The sequence below is a fragment of the Pteropus alecto genome, unplaced genomic scaffold (assembly GCF_000325575.1).
Source record: "Pteropus alecto unplaced genomic scaffold, ASM32557v1 scaffold86, whole genome shotgun sequence".
Classification (NCBI taxonomy): Eukaryota; Metazoa; Chordata; class Mammalia; order Chiroptera; family Pteropodidae; genus Pteropus; species Pteropus alecto.
The window spans coordinates 9,402,855-9,418,464 of NW_006442109.1; the positions used below are offsets into that span (position 1 = coordinate 9,402,855).

The following is a 15,610-nucleotide window of genomic DNA, read 5'->3' on the forward strand; positions in this document are numbered from 1 at the left end:
AACTGGGACTCTCTTTTTTGCTGCTTACTGGGTAAGCCTGGGCCTATTAGTTCACATTTGGGCCTCCTTTGGCTTGTCAGTAAATATTGAGATAATTACTCCATTTCTTAACGTTGCTTTGTGAGGATTAAATGAGTATTTAAAGTTCCTGTACCGTGCCTGGCATAAAGGAGATATTTAATACATCCAGATTTCTTTCTCTTCCAAGTAGATTTATCTGACTGGCTACAGTGCATTGGTAGGGATGTGTGTATATATGTTTGTGTTTCTGTGTGGGTCTCTGTGTCTGTGTTGGTGTATTTCTGTGTGTGTCTGTCTGTAGCTGTCTGCTTTCATCCTCGTGTTTGTTATCGAATGTGTGGTGGTGTAGGTAGGTATGTGAATGAGCCTGTGTGTTTTTGTGTTTGTGTTTGTGTGTTGGAATGGTAGTATCGTGTTGTTAGTGGCTGTGTGTCTGTGTTTCCATGACAGCATAACTGTTAGTATGTGTTTCTGTGAGTGTGTGTGTGCTTTAATGTGTGTGTTTGTGTGGTGACAGTGGTTTTGTGTAAGTGTATACACACACACGTGTATATAGTACAGAGCTGGTGTGACCAGAGAGCTCCATGAGGTTGGGAAGGGTTACAGTGCACAGAGTCCTGGATCTAGGGTTCTCCCATACAGAACACTCACAGGGTTCCTGACCCCAGGTCCCTGACCCCAGGTCCCTGACCCAAGCCACCAAAATGGAGCCCTGCCTAATTGCCCTCAGTCCTTGTTTCTCTACCTCCCTCTAGAGGCACACTAGGCCCTCAGGCTGCCCTGGTCAATTTGCATTTTCATTTGCATATCACATGCATATCATTTGCATTGTCTACATAGACTCTATGTAGACAATAGTTCTACATAGAGTCTATGTAGACTTTAGTTCTGCAATTTTCAAAGTAAAATGTGGTTGTTCCTCTTGAAGGTCATTATATTAAGAAGTGCTGCTTTTTCTTTTATTCTTTCTGGTCCAGAGCTCTTTCCCAAAATTAAGGGGCTAGGGGAGGACAGAAGCCACCAAAACCTGTTTTTCCTTTTGTTTACAAATGTAGGGGCTAGAGGCCTTGGGACCCTGGGAGGAGGCAGTTGGGGGAGAAGATTTTCTTATTCCATGTGTAGTTGCTTTTCTGACCACAGTCAACTATGTTGCTTCATAGCCAGGGACAAATACAGTCCAATTTTTGCAGTGTCATCTGCTTCTCAAGCCTCTGCCGACTTACCCCGGGGGATGAAAAGGAAGGCCCACCTTGGATGTTTCAGCACTTCTGTACCAGCCTTACGGGAAACAAAGGAGCAAATGATGGACTAGCCTTATGGGAAACAAAGGAGCAAATGATGTTTTTTCCTTTTAAATATCTAATACATAATTAGTGATACTTCTAATGCCACAGAAAATACCTACTCAAAAATCTTTCCTAGGAGAGCTATACCCTCAAAATATCTTCCTTAAGGGCCATCACTGAGCTCAACATTCTCTCCTTAGATATGGGTTTGAGTACTAATTGTATGGTTTCTGGCAACCATTTTCTCATCTGTAAAAGGGAGATGAATAATAGTACTTAATATTATTAATAGTACATAGGGTGTTTTGAAGATTAAATGAACAATGCAGGTAAATTGCTTAGCTTAGTGCCTGGAACATACTAAAGACTCAGTAAATGTTAGCATTGCCAGTCTCCATGGGCTCCATTAGAAAACAGAAGTTCCACTAGTGTATCTTTTACACCCTAGTATAAATTGTTTATCAGACGCTCCTCAGACCAGCAACAGACAGTAGGCTTGTATTCTTAATGCCTTTCAGGAAGTCAAGTCCCCAGAGAACTTGGGCTGTCTTCCCACAGGTGGAAGCATTTGCAGAGACATCATAGGAAACAGGAGAGTCCTGTCTGTGTCTCCAAGGATTCAAGTCCCCACTCTCCCTGCCATCAAAGCATCAACAGTATCTCATTTCCTTTTCAAAGTCAAGTAGTTCATTTTTTCTTGTGCGTCTTTACTTTGAGCAAGGTGCTGCTGGGCACCAAGGGCCATCCATGCTGAGCAGATTTTGGGTTCCCAGAAAACAGATCTTTGACGCAAAACTGGTGCTAATGCTTTACTAGGGGTAGGGCAAAGAGAGTGAAAGGGAAAGGGATGTGAGGCAAGGGAGGAAAAAAAAGCAAGTGTCAGCCAGCCACACCTTTGTGAAGAAAGAACTCTGGTTGCTTAGTCATGAGGGATGTCTGTGGTGAAACTGAGTGGAACCACTGTGACTCAGAACAAATGTTGAGAGAGTTTATCTGCCAGCATTTTGGTCTCTCAATGGTCCAAAATTACCCCCTGGGTATCAACACCTTTGCACTTCTGGGTCATATCACCTGGCTCCTCTGGGCAACCACTGGAGAAACCGAATCCATGCCCTGTGACATGGCACCTCAGCTGAGTCCAGATGTGGTGAGAGCCCCCAGCACCACGATAGGTCCAGTGGGTCGAACCCAGTCGCTGGAGCTGATTTGGCTCCTGTGGTGGTTGCAGTGGAGGCTATGCTAGAGCCTGGCCATCACCCAAAGAGAGGCTGACAGCTGGTGGTGTTAGATGAGACCATGCAGTGGCAGTGACCTGGCTGTCCATTGAGAAAGTAGCTGACAGTCTGGGAGGCAGCTGGGGCCGAGCATATTTTGGAAAGCATATAATAGGGTCTGATTCAGCCACCATTAGTCCATTAATTAATCCATGATTGGGACGAGGTGCTAGAATCTGGACCTTACCCTGCATGTAGTAGGAAGCCATCATCATTCTTGAGCAGGTGAGAGACCCACTCAGTACTCAGCCTTGACACTATGTATTTATTAGTCTGCTAGGGCTGCCATAACACAATGCTGTGGACTGGGTGGCTTAAACAACAGAAACTTATTTTCTCACAGTTCTGGAAGTTGGAAGCACAAGGTCAAGATTGTTGCCAATTTGGTTTCTGGTGAGGACTCTCTGCCTGGCTTACAGGCAGCTGCCTTCTCGCTGTATGCTCACATGGCCTTTTCTCTATAGGTGCTCCAGAGGGAGGGAGCACGCTGGTATTTGTTTGTTTGTTTGTTTTAATAAAATCCATAATCCTATCAGATCAGGGCCCCACCCTTAGTTATTAACTTCATTTAACCTAAATTACTTCCAAATACAAGCACACTGAGGAGTAGGGGCTTTAACATATGATTTTGAGGGGATACTAACATTCAGTCTATAACACAGGGGTTATTCAGAGAGGGCTTCTTTCAGGTCTGCTTGTCTTTGCCCACAAAAAGTCAGACCAGAGCTGTTCCCAGAAGCCTGGTGTTCCCACCTCAGTTCAGGGGAACAAAAAGCTCAGAGATCACCATTGTCCATGGTTTTATTCAGCAGTGGTGAGGCTGGACCCCCATATAACACCTGTGTATGTCTTCATCAGAAAGGAGAATGTCTTTCCCGAGTGAGGGGTGGTAATTCAGAGCCCTGGGTCAGGGACCAGAGTGCCTTGGTTTGCACCCCAGCTCGCCATTTATTATTTTAATTTTAATTTATTTTTTTAACCTTTTTATTTTATTTATTTATTTTTATTTATTTATTTATTTTAGGCGGGGCATCTCTTGGTTGACCTCACAGATTACAAGGACCTTGTCAGTTTATAATCCCTTATTTTTTTATATTTTACGACTACAGCACCTGGTCTTCCTAGGTGGTCTCCCATCCAAGTACTAACCAGGCCCAACCCTACTTAGCTTCTGAGATCAGACAAGATCGGGCTTGTTCAGGGTGGCATGGCCGTAGACCCAGCTCTGCCATTTAAAAGCTGGGTGATCTGGGGCAGGTGACTCGACCTCTACTCATCCAGTGGATGTTTTTTGAGCACCTGCAATGTGCTGAACCCATTCTAGCTGTTGGGGATATAGCAGTGGATGATACAAGACCAACAGACTGAAATCCCTGTCCTTGTGGAACTTACTCTCTAGTGCAGGGAGCCAGACTATAAACCAAATTAGTAGATGATAGATCATAGTTGAAGGTCACAAGTAATGTGGTGGGGGAAAGGCAGGAAATATGATGAGGGAGTGATGGGATATGGTTCTAGTTTTAAACTAAGGAGGTGAGGGAGTGAGCAAAGCTGATATCTAGGGGAGATCTCTCCAGGCCTCAGTTTCCTCACCTGACAATGGGTTTATGATAACACCTACTGCAGAGAGCTCCTTTGAAGGTAAAGGGAGTTAATCCATGCAGTGAGTGGGCATAGACCTGTCCTCGCACACAGAAAGCGGTCATTAATGTTGTCTGTTAATATTGTCACTACCGCTCAAGTAGGAGCCTGCCCCTGTGCTTCTGGGCAGTGTGCCTGGACTCCAGTCTACAGGGGATTTGGTGGCCTTCATCTCCTCAAGAGTGGGAGTAACTCTCCTCCACCCCTCCCCATCTTCTCATTAAAAGGGGACACACAGACTACAGTTTAGGAAGCAACATATGCATTTTCTTTTCACTTGGGCATCTAACTTCCAGAGGGAATTGCAAAATAGCCTTTAGCAAAGTCCAGATTTTAGGAAGCAGCTTCAAGCCTTTCTTTGCAGCATCTGCAGACTGAGATGAGCAGGGGTTTCTGGCCCAGCTCAAGGCTGGGCTGGAGAGAGGAGTCACCCATCTAGAAAACCAGACCCCCAGCAACTAGAAGGCCCTGCCCTGCTTCCCCTTCCTGGCCAGGTGGCTGCCCAACTCTCATCAGCAGGCAGTGAGAGTCCCCTCAGCAACTGGGGCACCTTATTTACTATTGCAGAGATTTTTGTGACTGTAATTTACCACCACTGTGAAGCCCTGGACCTGAATCCAAGTAGCCTTCAGTATAGATATTTTATCTAATCAATCCTCCATTACTATGCAAATACATCCTATAGGCTACTGATGTCTTTTCCTTTCAAACACTTAATACATAATTAATGATACTTCTAATGCCACAGAAGACACCAACCCCAAATGCTTCCTGCTATAATTTATACCCACCCAGACAAAAATTTGGTTTATTGGTTCACTTATCATTCTGGAGTGTGCCTCTCTCTGCCCTCCCCAGGAGGGGCATAGAGTCCATGGAAGCGCTGGGAGGGCAGCCTGCATTGAGCATACAGGGCAATGATCGTGCGTGGGAGGGTACTGTGTGCGAGAGTCCATGGAAGCGCTGGGAGGGCAGCCTGCCCTCTAGACAGCATTGAGCCATGCAGGGCAATGATCGTGCGTGGGAGGGTACTGTGTGCCCACTTCTTTGTAGATTGTCTCATTCAGTTCTCTCAAACCACCCTGTGAGGGAGGTCCTCTGGATACCCTAATCTCTGGAGGAGAAAACTGAGGCCAGAAGGGTTCTACACCCCAAGGTCACACTAGGGCTTCTCTACATGCTCATGGACTGCACAGGAGAGCTCGGAGGTCTAGGCTAGGACTCTGAGCTGAGTGACTTGAGCAAGTGGCTTAGCTTCTCTGAATCTCAATTTCTTAACCTGTAAAATGGCAGCAACAGTCATTACTCTATGGGATTATGAGAGAGATAATAGCACATGTTAGGTGCTGAAAACATGCTTGTCAATTTTCTTATTTGGAAATGAAATGGTGGGAACATCAGTTTGGAGGGTATTGTTTTGGTGGTATTTTTTGGTGGGGGTGGAGAGAGTGATTTGGAAGGAGATAGGTGTCGGCCCCCATGTTGGCAGAAACACATCTTCTCTGGGCAGACTGGACACAATGAGAAGGAAACCCGTCACACAGTCCACACAGGGAGTTTCTTCCATCAGGCTTTGAGTAGCATCAGCCTTAGGAATGAAGAAAACATGATCCCTGTCCTTGAGGCACTGTGTCTGGTAGAAGTGAACACTCAATAACCAGTATGACGAGGTATAATGGAGGTCAGCTCTGTTTTGTTATGGGGGAAATGGACAGTGGACAAGGAAAGTGTCCTCCCCAACCCAGGCAGGAAGAGGAGCTGTAGGCTGACCAGAGGCAGGAGGGGTCAAGAGGCTACGGGGTGATGGAGAGACTGCCTGCAAACAGCCACTATGGCCAGGTGGGCACCGAGGCTCACAGGGACCCCTCATGGGCCAAAAGACTGGGATTTGAGTTGCTTCCTTTACCTCTGGTGCAGCCCTTCCCATGCCCCATGGAGCCTCCAACCTGTCTCCTCACTCTTTCTTGTTCCATCCAGACCCCATTTGTGTCCTTGAATAGTACTGAGGGCAGACACAGCTTGTTCCCCCAGACCAAAGAGCATTCCGTCTTGCTTCAGACCTTCTCTGTCTTTTGCCTGTGATGTCTCTTTCCTGCCTTCTGTCCCTCTCCAGTCCATGCTCCCCATGGCAGGTAAAGGGATCTTTCTAAAGAGCAAACTGGAGCATGTCCCTGTCTGGTCAGAAACCCTTTAACGGTTACCCATTGCCCTTAGGATAAAGTCAAAAAACTTATTAGCATAGCAGCCAAGGCCCAGCTGCCTCTCCCTGTCCTTTTCCCATCACCCATTACCTCATAGTTTATACCGTGGTAGCACCAACCTGCTTCTCGCCCCTCTGCTCCCAGGACACATATGCTGTGTCATAGCTTTGTGCCTTTGCTCATACTATTTTCTGACTGCAGTGCCCTTCCCCATTTCCTTAGTCTGCTTGAGTCTTACTCATTCTTCTCAATTCAGCCCAGATACTGCCTCCTCCAGGAAGCCATCCTTGAGCTCCCCTCTCTCCATTGGGCTAAGTGACTATGTTTCTCCTCTCCTGGTACTCTGTTTATTACAGTTTTACAACTTCAAAACCACAGTGAGAACATCAGGAATAGGGACCTGGCCAAACAGGGACCCACTACCCAGTGCCATCTCTAGCATGTAGTCAAGCTAAAGATGTGTTCTTATGCTGAACTAGGATAGTCTTTGCCCTTGATATGAGACACTGATGCTTGTTTGTGGCTCTTCCTGTGAGGAAGAGGTGGGATTTAGCAGCCAGTTTTGGGGTGGACTGTGAGATGTGAGAACCTCGGAAACCTTAGACCCATCCAAGGTTACATTAGGAAGATCCAGGCTCTGCTGGATTTTAGAGATCAACAGTGTTCAGAGTGCCTGGAGGATCTGGGGGAGTGTTGGGGTGAAGTGATGTTGAAGTGCCCTCAGAGGCTTGAGAAATGAGCATGATCCTAGGCAATTGAGACACTTAGGTAGGTAAAGTCATTTAATATAAACTTTCCATTTTCCCTCCTGGTCATGTCTCTGGGTTTGTTAGATATTTTGGTATTTGAATTGTTTTAATCAGCTCTCTACATTTTGTCCTCAACCTGACCCATCCCCTGCCACCCCCATCAGGTATAGCAACGGGATTTAAGATGAGGAAAATTTCCAGAAAGTAAGAGACTCTGAAATGGGTTTTCAGGGAGACAGTGGCGCCTTCTTTCCTGCTTTGTGCCAAGTAGGGGTCAGAGGTGTGTAAGCCTCAGGGAAGAGCCCCTTGCTTCTGGGCTGTGGGAGAGGACAATGCAATGACATCACTGCATCCTGAACTATGTAGGTGAGAAGGGCAGAGGGGGCCTGGTTCAGGGCCAGGAAGCGCTCTGGGCTCCCCAGTGGAGGCTCTGTGCCCTTCTGGGTAATTTCCACCTTTAATTTCTTAGCGTTTTATGAACAGGGAGTAAACCAAGATTCCACATCGACTGCTTTATATAAAGGATTAATAAACTAGAGATTTATGGGGCTGTGACAGAGTAAGACAGTGGAAATGGAGAATGAAACAAGACTTGGTTCTCAAGGGGCAGGGGCTGGCTTTAGGATCTTCTCTCCATTGTGTCTGCTCAGGGCCCCTCCTGGGATCCTTGTCCTTCAGGGCTTGGAGTCATGGTTGGGTGGCCAGGCTGGGCCGAGCCATAGCTTGTGTTTTTTACCTAGGATTGAAATAGGTAGGCCCAATTCAGGGGGATGGAACTATCCTTGGGCAGTCTAGGTTGACAGCCTGATATTTAACCTGTAGATAGCATACAGATACAAATTCTGAGCTTGGACTCAAGCGGTCTAGTTTTGAGTCTAAAGCCAGAGAGATGGAAGTTCACATTCCCTTTAGCTATATCAGTTTAGCTGCAAGTATCAGAAAAGCACGGCATCAGGGGCTTAAATAATAAGAGCTTGGGTACTTTCCACCTCTCTGGCTGCTCTCCTCAGCATGTCGGCTAGTGCCTCACGGTGGTGAGGTGGTTGCTGTAGTTCCAGTCATCACATTCAGAAATGACAATGTCCAGTGGAAAAAGTGGGTATCCATCTGGGCATCTCCTTTTATGAGTAAGGAAAATTTCCCTGGAAGTCCTCCAGCAGGCTTTCCTTATGTTTTATAGGCCAGAACTGTGTCCCATGTTCCTTCCTAAACCAGTCACTGGCATGATGAAAGAGATGACCGCGATTGGCTCAAGTAATGAAAATTCACTTGGATTATGCTTCCCATAGTCATGTTGGAGAGGAGTGGGCACCTGGACAAAAATGAGGATGCTCTGGGAATGAAGCACAGGGTATGGCTGCTGGGTTGGCATTTATTGCAATGACTTCGGATAATTGGTTTTAGCTCACTAAACCTGAGTTTCCCCATCTGTAAAGTGAGAATAATAATAGTAATAATACTTTTCTTACAGTGTTGTGAGGATTAAATGTGATATTATGCTAAATACTTAGCAAGATGCCTGGCACATAGTATTGCTAAGTTAGGTGATAGTAACAGCGAGTGAACTTGAGCACACTCTTTTCCTTGTGTGGGTGTCAGTGCTGTGTAAAATGGAGGTGGCATTATCTACTCCAGGGTCACAACTGCCTTTTTTAATACTACCGGTTGTGTTATTATGGTTATAACACTATGGCATTGGATCTTGAGTCAGGCTAGAGTCCTCTAATTACCAGTAGCATGGCTTCAGTGACATTAGCTAACCTCTCTGGGCCTCATTCCTTCATCCGTAAAATGGTGATACTGTTAGTCACACTGTAAGGTAGTTGGGGGAGGGATTAGGTAAATGAGGCAGGAAGTGTGGCACCTAGTGGGCATAGGGCCTGGCACACAGTAGGCCTTAATAAAACTCCCTTCCATTCCTTTCCCATCCTAGTGCTTATTTCATTTGGAGCAAGACCCTAGCCAGGGATTGGAGGTATAAGAATCAGGGTCTGTTTCCTTGGGGGTGTTAAGGTGAAGCAGGCTGTATTAGTCAGAGTTCAGGTCTCCAAGGAACTGGGGTGCCCATCAGGAAACAAGGCAGAGGCCTGGTATTTTAGAGGAGGCCAACAGGCTATGGGCAAAGGGCAGGCCAGAGCTCAGATAGCACGAGGTTGCCCAGAGCTTCTTGGGGACTTTAAATGCTGAGTCTCTGACAGCATAGTTAGTTCTAGCTTCTATTGTCTGTCTTGACTGGGACTGGTCCAGATGCAGGTAAAGGCCTGCCAATGGCAGATGAACAGAACTGGGGGAGGGGGTGGAGAAAAAGGCAAAGGGATAAGCCAATGGGTGTGAGAAATTGCTGGGGTTGCTGGAGATGGTCTTTACAGCCTATGGGTCTTGTGCATCCAGTCTGGCTGCCCCTAAGCCACCCTTGACTCTCAAGACCTGCCACTGGGGGCAGATGAGCTCTACAAACTTCTTCTTGACCAGGGACTATCAGCTGGGGGTGGTTCTGAGTAGGGCTTCTAGAATCTCCCTGCCTGAGTTCAAAGATCACTTCTATCACTCATCATCCAGCTGACATGAGCCAAATCCCTTCACCGCTGTGAGCCTCAGTTTGCCCATCTTTAAAGTGGGATGTAAAATAGACCAACTCACTAGGGTTGCTGTGGGGATTGTAAGTGAGTAAACACCCAGCACGGGGCCTGGCATACAGTAAATGCTCAGTAAGGACTAGTTGTTGTTATTTGAAGATGATAAACAGATACATTTCCAGCTTTTATAAAGCGAATCATATTTTGTCTTACTCGCTTTTCTACCGAGGTAGAGAAGGTTGGAGAGGAAGATGGAAAAACTTGATGAGCATTGCAGCCAACACCTCTTCTGACCCAGCCATTATCCAGAGACCTTATCATACCCCATAAAAGTCTGACTTTTGTCCCAAAGCTTTACACACATCCATCCGGGCTCATCTGCAGTATACCCTTCCACAAGGGTTTCACTTGACCAGGGTTCTGGTCTCTGGAAAGATCAGAAAGCTCTGTGGGCCAGTGGGGGATCTGATTGCATACATAAAAGGGCTTCTCTGTGCCTGTGGGTCTGTTGGAGCTTGGTAGGAGAACACCAGTTCTACGGAATGCTCTACAGAGTTTCTGGCCAGTCTTGCAGGAAATGAACCTGATTGCCTTGTTTAACCCTTCGTTAAACTTATTTAACTATGGGATATTAGTTTTTGTAGAACCCTTTTAATAATCTCAAGAAATGGTGTTTGTGGGACCCACTTGGGCAACAGTGACGTAGGAAAGGGAGCACTTGGCAAGGAGTGGGGACACTACCTCTCTAGTCTCGGTTGCGCAGGTCCACACAAACTGAGCGACTAGGGCAAGCTAAACCCCTTTCTGGCTTTGTGTTTGTTCAGCTTTAAAATGATGCTGGTAATGATAGCGCCTCTTACTTTACTTACATAGTAGAGTATTGTGTGTGTGTTTTTTAAACCCTACAATGAAAAATTTCAAACAGATCTCCAAGTAGAGAGAACAGTATAGTACGCCCCATGTCTACATCATCCTGCTTCAGCAATAATTTATGTTTTGCCTATCTTGTTTCATCTATCCTCTCCCCATTTTTATAAGAATGATTTTGAAGACGACATAAAATTAAGTCTGTAAAAGTGCTTTGCAAACTTCAAAGTGCTATACAAATGTAAGACATCTATCATTTCTATTATTAGGTTTATTATTTCTTATTCCTAAAGTTCAAAATTCTACATAAATGTAAGGATCTGTTGTCATTATTATTATGCTTATAATTTTTATTACTCTCTAGTCATGTCACCAAAAATGCCCAATAATGTGTATATTTATTCTTCTCCATTTGTAAGAAGCAAGTCTGAGCCCTGAGGGGTCCAAAGCTTAAAATTCAGCCCTGCTTCCAGGGGGCTTACAATCTAATGAGGAACTGCGATGGGAGATCCAAAAAGCAGCCTTACAGTATCTGGTGGTGCCTGGGCAGTGCCAGAGGAGGGAGTTGATAATTCTGGAGCAGTTCAGGAAAGGACAGAAGTAAGAGATTGAGGAATGGCTAGCTGAGACTTTTCCTCATTGGAAAGATTTTTTTCCGCCCAGCAAGTTTAGGAGCTTGGCTGGGCCTAGACGTAGCTGGAGGGATAAGATGCCCTTTCTGGGATGTAGCCATCTGAGCCTCCAATGATTTGATGGTCCTGAAAGAAGACAGACGCTGGGCCTTTGTGAGTGACACTAATTGCTCTCTCATCTTGGATCTAAAGGTGCTGCCATCACCTTCCCTACCAGGATGGGGAGTATACACCACTGCAACTTTCAGATAGAACTTGGTGCAGACTCAAACAAACAAAGATTGGAAGCAAACAAAACAAAGAAACCCCAAATAGCCCAGCCTTTCTGAGGCCAGCTCATTGTTCAGTGGATCCTCCACTTCTAATCATCTCAATCCAGTTTCCCATTTTGGCCACCTACAGGTCCCTGACCTGGGGCTGTTGAACTCACTGCTGACTGCTGCCTGTCTCGCTGGTGGTCTTTGCCAAGGACACTCTTCCCTGGAGGACCCTCGCCGGTCCTCTTACTTCCCTAGGGTAGAGACTCACAGATTTGGAGTGTGCAGCCTTGGCAGGGCCACCCAAACTGTCATCTCTCTGAATTGTCTATGTAGAAGATGGAATTTTAGTATCAGAGTGTAACTCAGGGGAAAACAAACAACTCTCTGTTGGCTGTAGATGCATTTGGCTTGCATTTTGTTTTTAAAACACATAAGCCAAGAGAAAATTTCACATAAAAATATGTATTTCCAATTTCCTTTGAATAATTAGAAGATCCGCAACTCCAGGCCCACATTCCTGCCTGGCAACAGTGGAGGGAGCTGAGTGGTGGCCTCAGCTGGGGAGTGTGCTGTTTGAGTCGCCATGGCCCCCTGGGAGTCTTAGACTCATTGACATTCCTGGCTAGGTCTTGGTGGGCATTCAGGTTGGGGACCCCATCACAAAGAGCTACATTGTACTGAGAAGCAACAAGGCCAGATAGTCCCAAAGCTGTTTGTGCCTGACTTTCTTCTTTCTGGCCATGATGATTTTGTCATCACTATTTGACCAAGAACATTCTCCTTGAGGGATGCATTGGGGTCCTGGCAGGAAACAGGTGACACACTCAAGCTGGGCAATTTGATAGGAGCTTAATAAAGGGACTGTCTACAAAGGTGAGCACAGAGTTTAGGAAAACTGACAGAGGACAGTGCAGCACCCTGAGGCTAGCAACTGTGGGGAGCAGTTAGCACCTTTGGGCCTGTGGGGACTTAGAGAGGGTACTGTATACAGAGGGCTGCCTGACAGGACATGGCCTTCCTGAAGGGATGCAGCCAAATGACAGTGATCCTGCTCACTCTTCTCCTGCTCTGTGGGTTCTGGGGGCTGAACCCAACTGGAAGCCAGAGATTGAAGGAGCCTCTTATGTAAACCATACCAGTCAGACTCCTGGGGCCCAGAGCAGAGGGGAGAAGCGTGGGGAGAAGGTCTGTGGGAACAAATGGAAAACATCCAGCACAGGCCATTATACTGAGTGTTTAGGAATCTTGATCCTTCAGCTGGCTGTCGCAGGAGATGGTCGAGTCTATGTGAGGAAGCTGACCTGATAACAGAAAGCAGTCCCCTCATTGGGTTGGTGAAAAGGTGGGGGGTGTTGCTCTGATTTCTGGGGGCTGAGCAGCTCCTCCCCTGCAGGCCTGCCTGGTCTGGCTTTCTGTCATGTTAGGACTAGCTCTTTTCCAGTGTGTGTCTGTGTGCATGTGTGAATGGGTGGGCACACTCTCCCACCAGTTACCTCTTTCTCTGGAGCTCCATAGACTTCCACAAAAAGGAAACCTAGGGTAGGAGGGGCACCAAGTCTGGCTGTCAGTGTGGACTTACGTGGCAGTGGTGAGGACAGCTTCCAGTAAACCTTGGACTGGGGCAACTTCTTTTTATTAACACCACTACTTGAACACCCGTGTATAGCATCTTCGGAAGGTCATTACTGCTGTGATATGATTTACAAAGCTTCCTCACTCCAAATTATCGTCCCTACTGTTGTGCCTTGGACTTTGATATTCTATGCAGCTTCCTAGCATAAGAGAATGTTATAGCTTGAAGGACCTTCCATTGGGTAGAGAGCAAACTGAAGCCTCAAGGTCAGAGGGTGATTTAGGGCCAGAGCAGGAACAGGAACCTGAACTAGCTCCTGGGCTTGGGGTCTGCACCTCCACTCCAATTACCCTGGCAGGTGTTTTGGGGGTAGAGTCTGACAGGAAGGCAGGGGTAGTCTCAGAGGCTGGGTGGCAGGCAAGGTGGTCTTAGGGGAGGGGGATTTGAAGCATAAAGGGATCTGCTGCCGAACTGGGCCAAAGTTAACCCTTCCCTGGGGGCCTCAGATGGAATGGAATTGAAGAAATTAAAGATAAGAGCCATTTCAGAGCATGTCTCAGACAGCTCTTGACCCTTGTCTGTGAGATGAACTGGCGAAGGAAGACACTGTCTGCTCCTTCCCTTTCCCTCTCCCCATTGCCCTTACTGCAGGGAGAAGTGGTGAAGCTCAAAACGCAGGGCCAGGTGGGAAGAAACAGGCCTCAGGTGGACACAGAGAAGTGGAGGGAATTCCCTGGAATTAGAAGGCCTGAGTCCAGCTCTGCCATGTGGTGATGTGATCTTGGGCACAAATCATCTAAAGTACTGGGCTTTTGTTTTCATTTGTACAAAATGCGGAAAATAATACCTAACAAGATTGCTGTAGGATTTATTGTTATTAATATCCATATTAATAAGAATACCAAGGATAAAAACTATCATTTATTGAGGCTTACTATATGGTTGGCACTGGGCTCCTCAATTTCTATGCATTATCTTATTTAATCCTCACAGCAACTCCACAAGGAAACTGAGGCTTGAGATGATTTTGCAGGTTAGCGGTACAGTAGGGGTTTGATGAGATGTACAGGAAGACATTCTCCACAAACCGCAAAACCCTGATATGTTTTCTATTGCCCTAAGCAAAGGTATCCCACCAACGACGGGCTTTGGATATCCTTGGGGACTTCTTCCAGAATGAGATTTTCTGAGATCTCCATGGACCTGTGTGTTCTCCATTCCTTAAGTCACTTCCTTGGGGATTCTGCCCACAGAATACTTTTCTGAAAGAGGAAAAGAGCCTGTGAATGGGAAAACAGTTTTCTGACTTAACTGCTGGACTCCTGGCCCATGCACCCTGTGCCCCCAGCAGAGCATAGAGCCCTGGAAGGCTGAGGGACTATTGCTGCGTACCTGTGTGGGAGCATGTGGATGTGTCAGTGTGTGTGTTAATATATGTGTGTGATTGTGTGCACCCGTGAGTGTGAGTATATACATGTGTGTTTATATAAGTGTAAGGATGGATGTGCGTATGAATGTGTATGGAGTAAATGTGTACTGATGAGCGTATTTGCATGTGCATGAGTGTGTGGGGGTATGTATTCATGTGTCTATATAGTTATGTAAGCTGTTTATGTGCATGTGTGTGTACTTCAATGCATGTCCATATGTGACTGAGTGCTTGCAAATATATGCCTGTATGTGTGAGTATATGTGTGTTTGTGTAAGTATGTATATGGTAGTCTATTGTGTGAATGTGTGTGCATGCGCGTGTGTGTATATATGCATGAATGTGTGGGTATGTGCATGTCTGTGATTGTAGATGTCTGTGAGCTGTTTAAGGGAGTGTGTGCGTGCTCAAATGTGTATGACCTTATGTGAGTGTGTGCTTACAGAGGTATGCCTGTGGGTGAGTGTGTGTATACAAGTGGTAACCAGGTGGGTCAAGCCCACTGGGTCCCTGCTTCCAAAGGGCAGTCATTAATGAAGCATTTTAATTATATATACCTTACAGAGGAGCCTGGCGGGGTGCAGAGTGGCATCACCCACTGGGCGCTCGTCTCCTACCTTCTCACTGGGGCTCATAAAAGCCATGTGGCCTATCGAACAGCTCTCTCAGCCATCGCTGTCCTGGGGAGAGAGCTGATTTTTATTGCCATTCTTAAGCAAAATGGAATGAGGATGATGGGTAACATGCTGTAGAGGCCTCTTTTGGGTGGGGCTGCTCACCTCTTCCCATGATGGGAAATGGCTGGGCCTTGATGCTATTCCCAAATAGGCACTTGGTAGAGATGCTGGGCTGTGACCAAGTGTGAGTCCATGCCAGGCCACTCACCTCAGCTGGGAGAGCAGATGGCAGTGCAGGGCCTTTCTGGCTGGCTGCTGTACCATCTCAAGCCTTTCCCTGTTGCACACCTGCCTTCTTGTCTCAGAGTCCCAAGGATGAGTAGAGCATATTTTTTCTTGCACTCACATCCCCTTGCACTCAAATGAGCAAAGAACCTTCCTCGTGGAGATGAAAAGAGTCGGTATGTTTGGGCTGAAGGGAGAG

The 15,610-nt window shown here is 46.5% G+C and overlaps 1 protein-coding gene and 1 pseudogene across 1 annotated transcript in view; one reads left to right on the forward strand and one right to left on the reverse strand.

Moving 5' to 3' along the window:
• MEGF11 (multiple EGF like domains 11) overlaps nucleotides 1-15,610 on the forward strand; it is a 325,200-nt gene that overhangs the window by 12,628 nt on the left and 296,962 nt on the right. The gene's annotated exons all lie outside the window — the stretch shown is intronic.
• On the reverse strand, nucleotides 3,682-3,800 carry LOC112469618 (annotated as a pseudogene).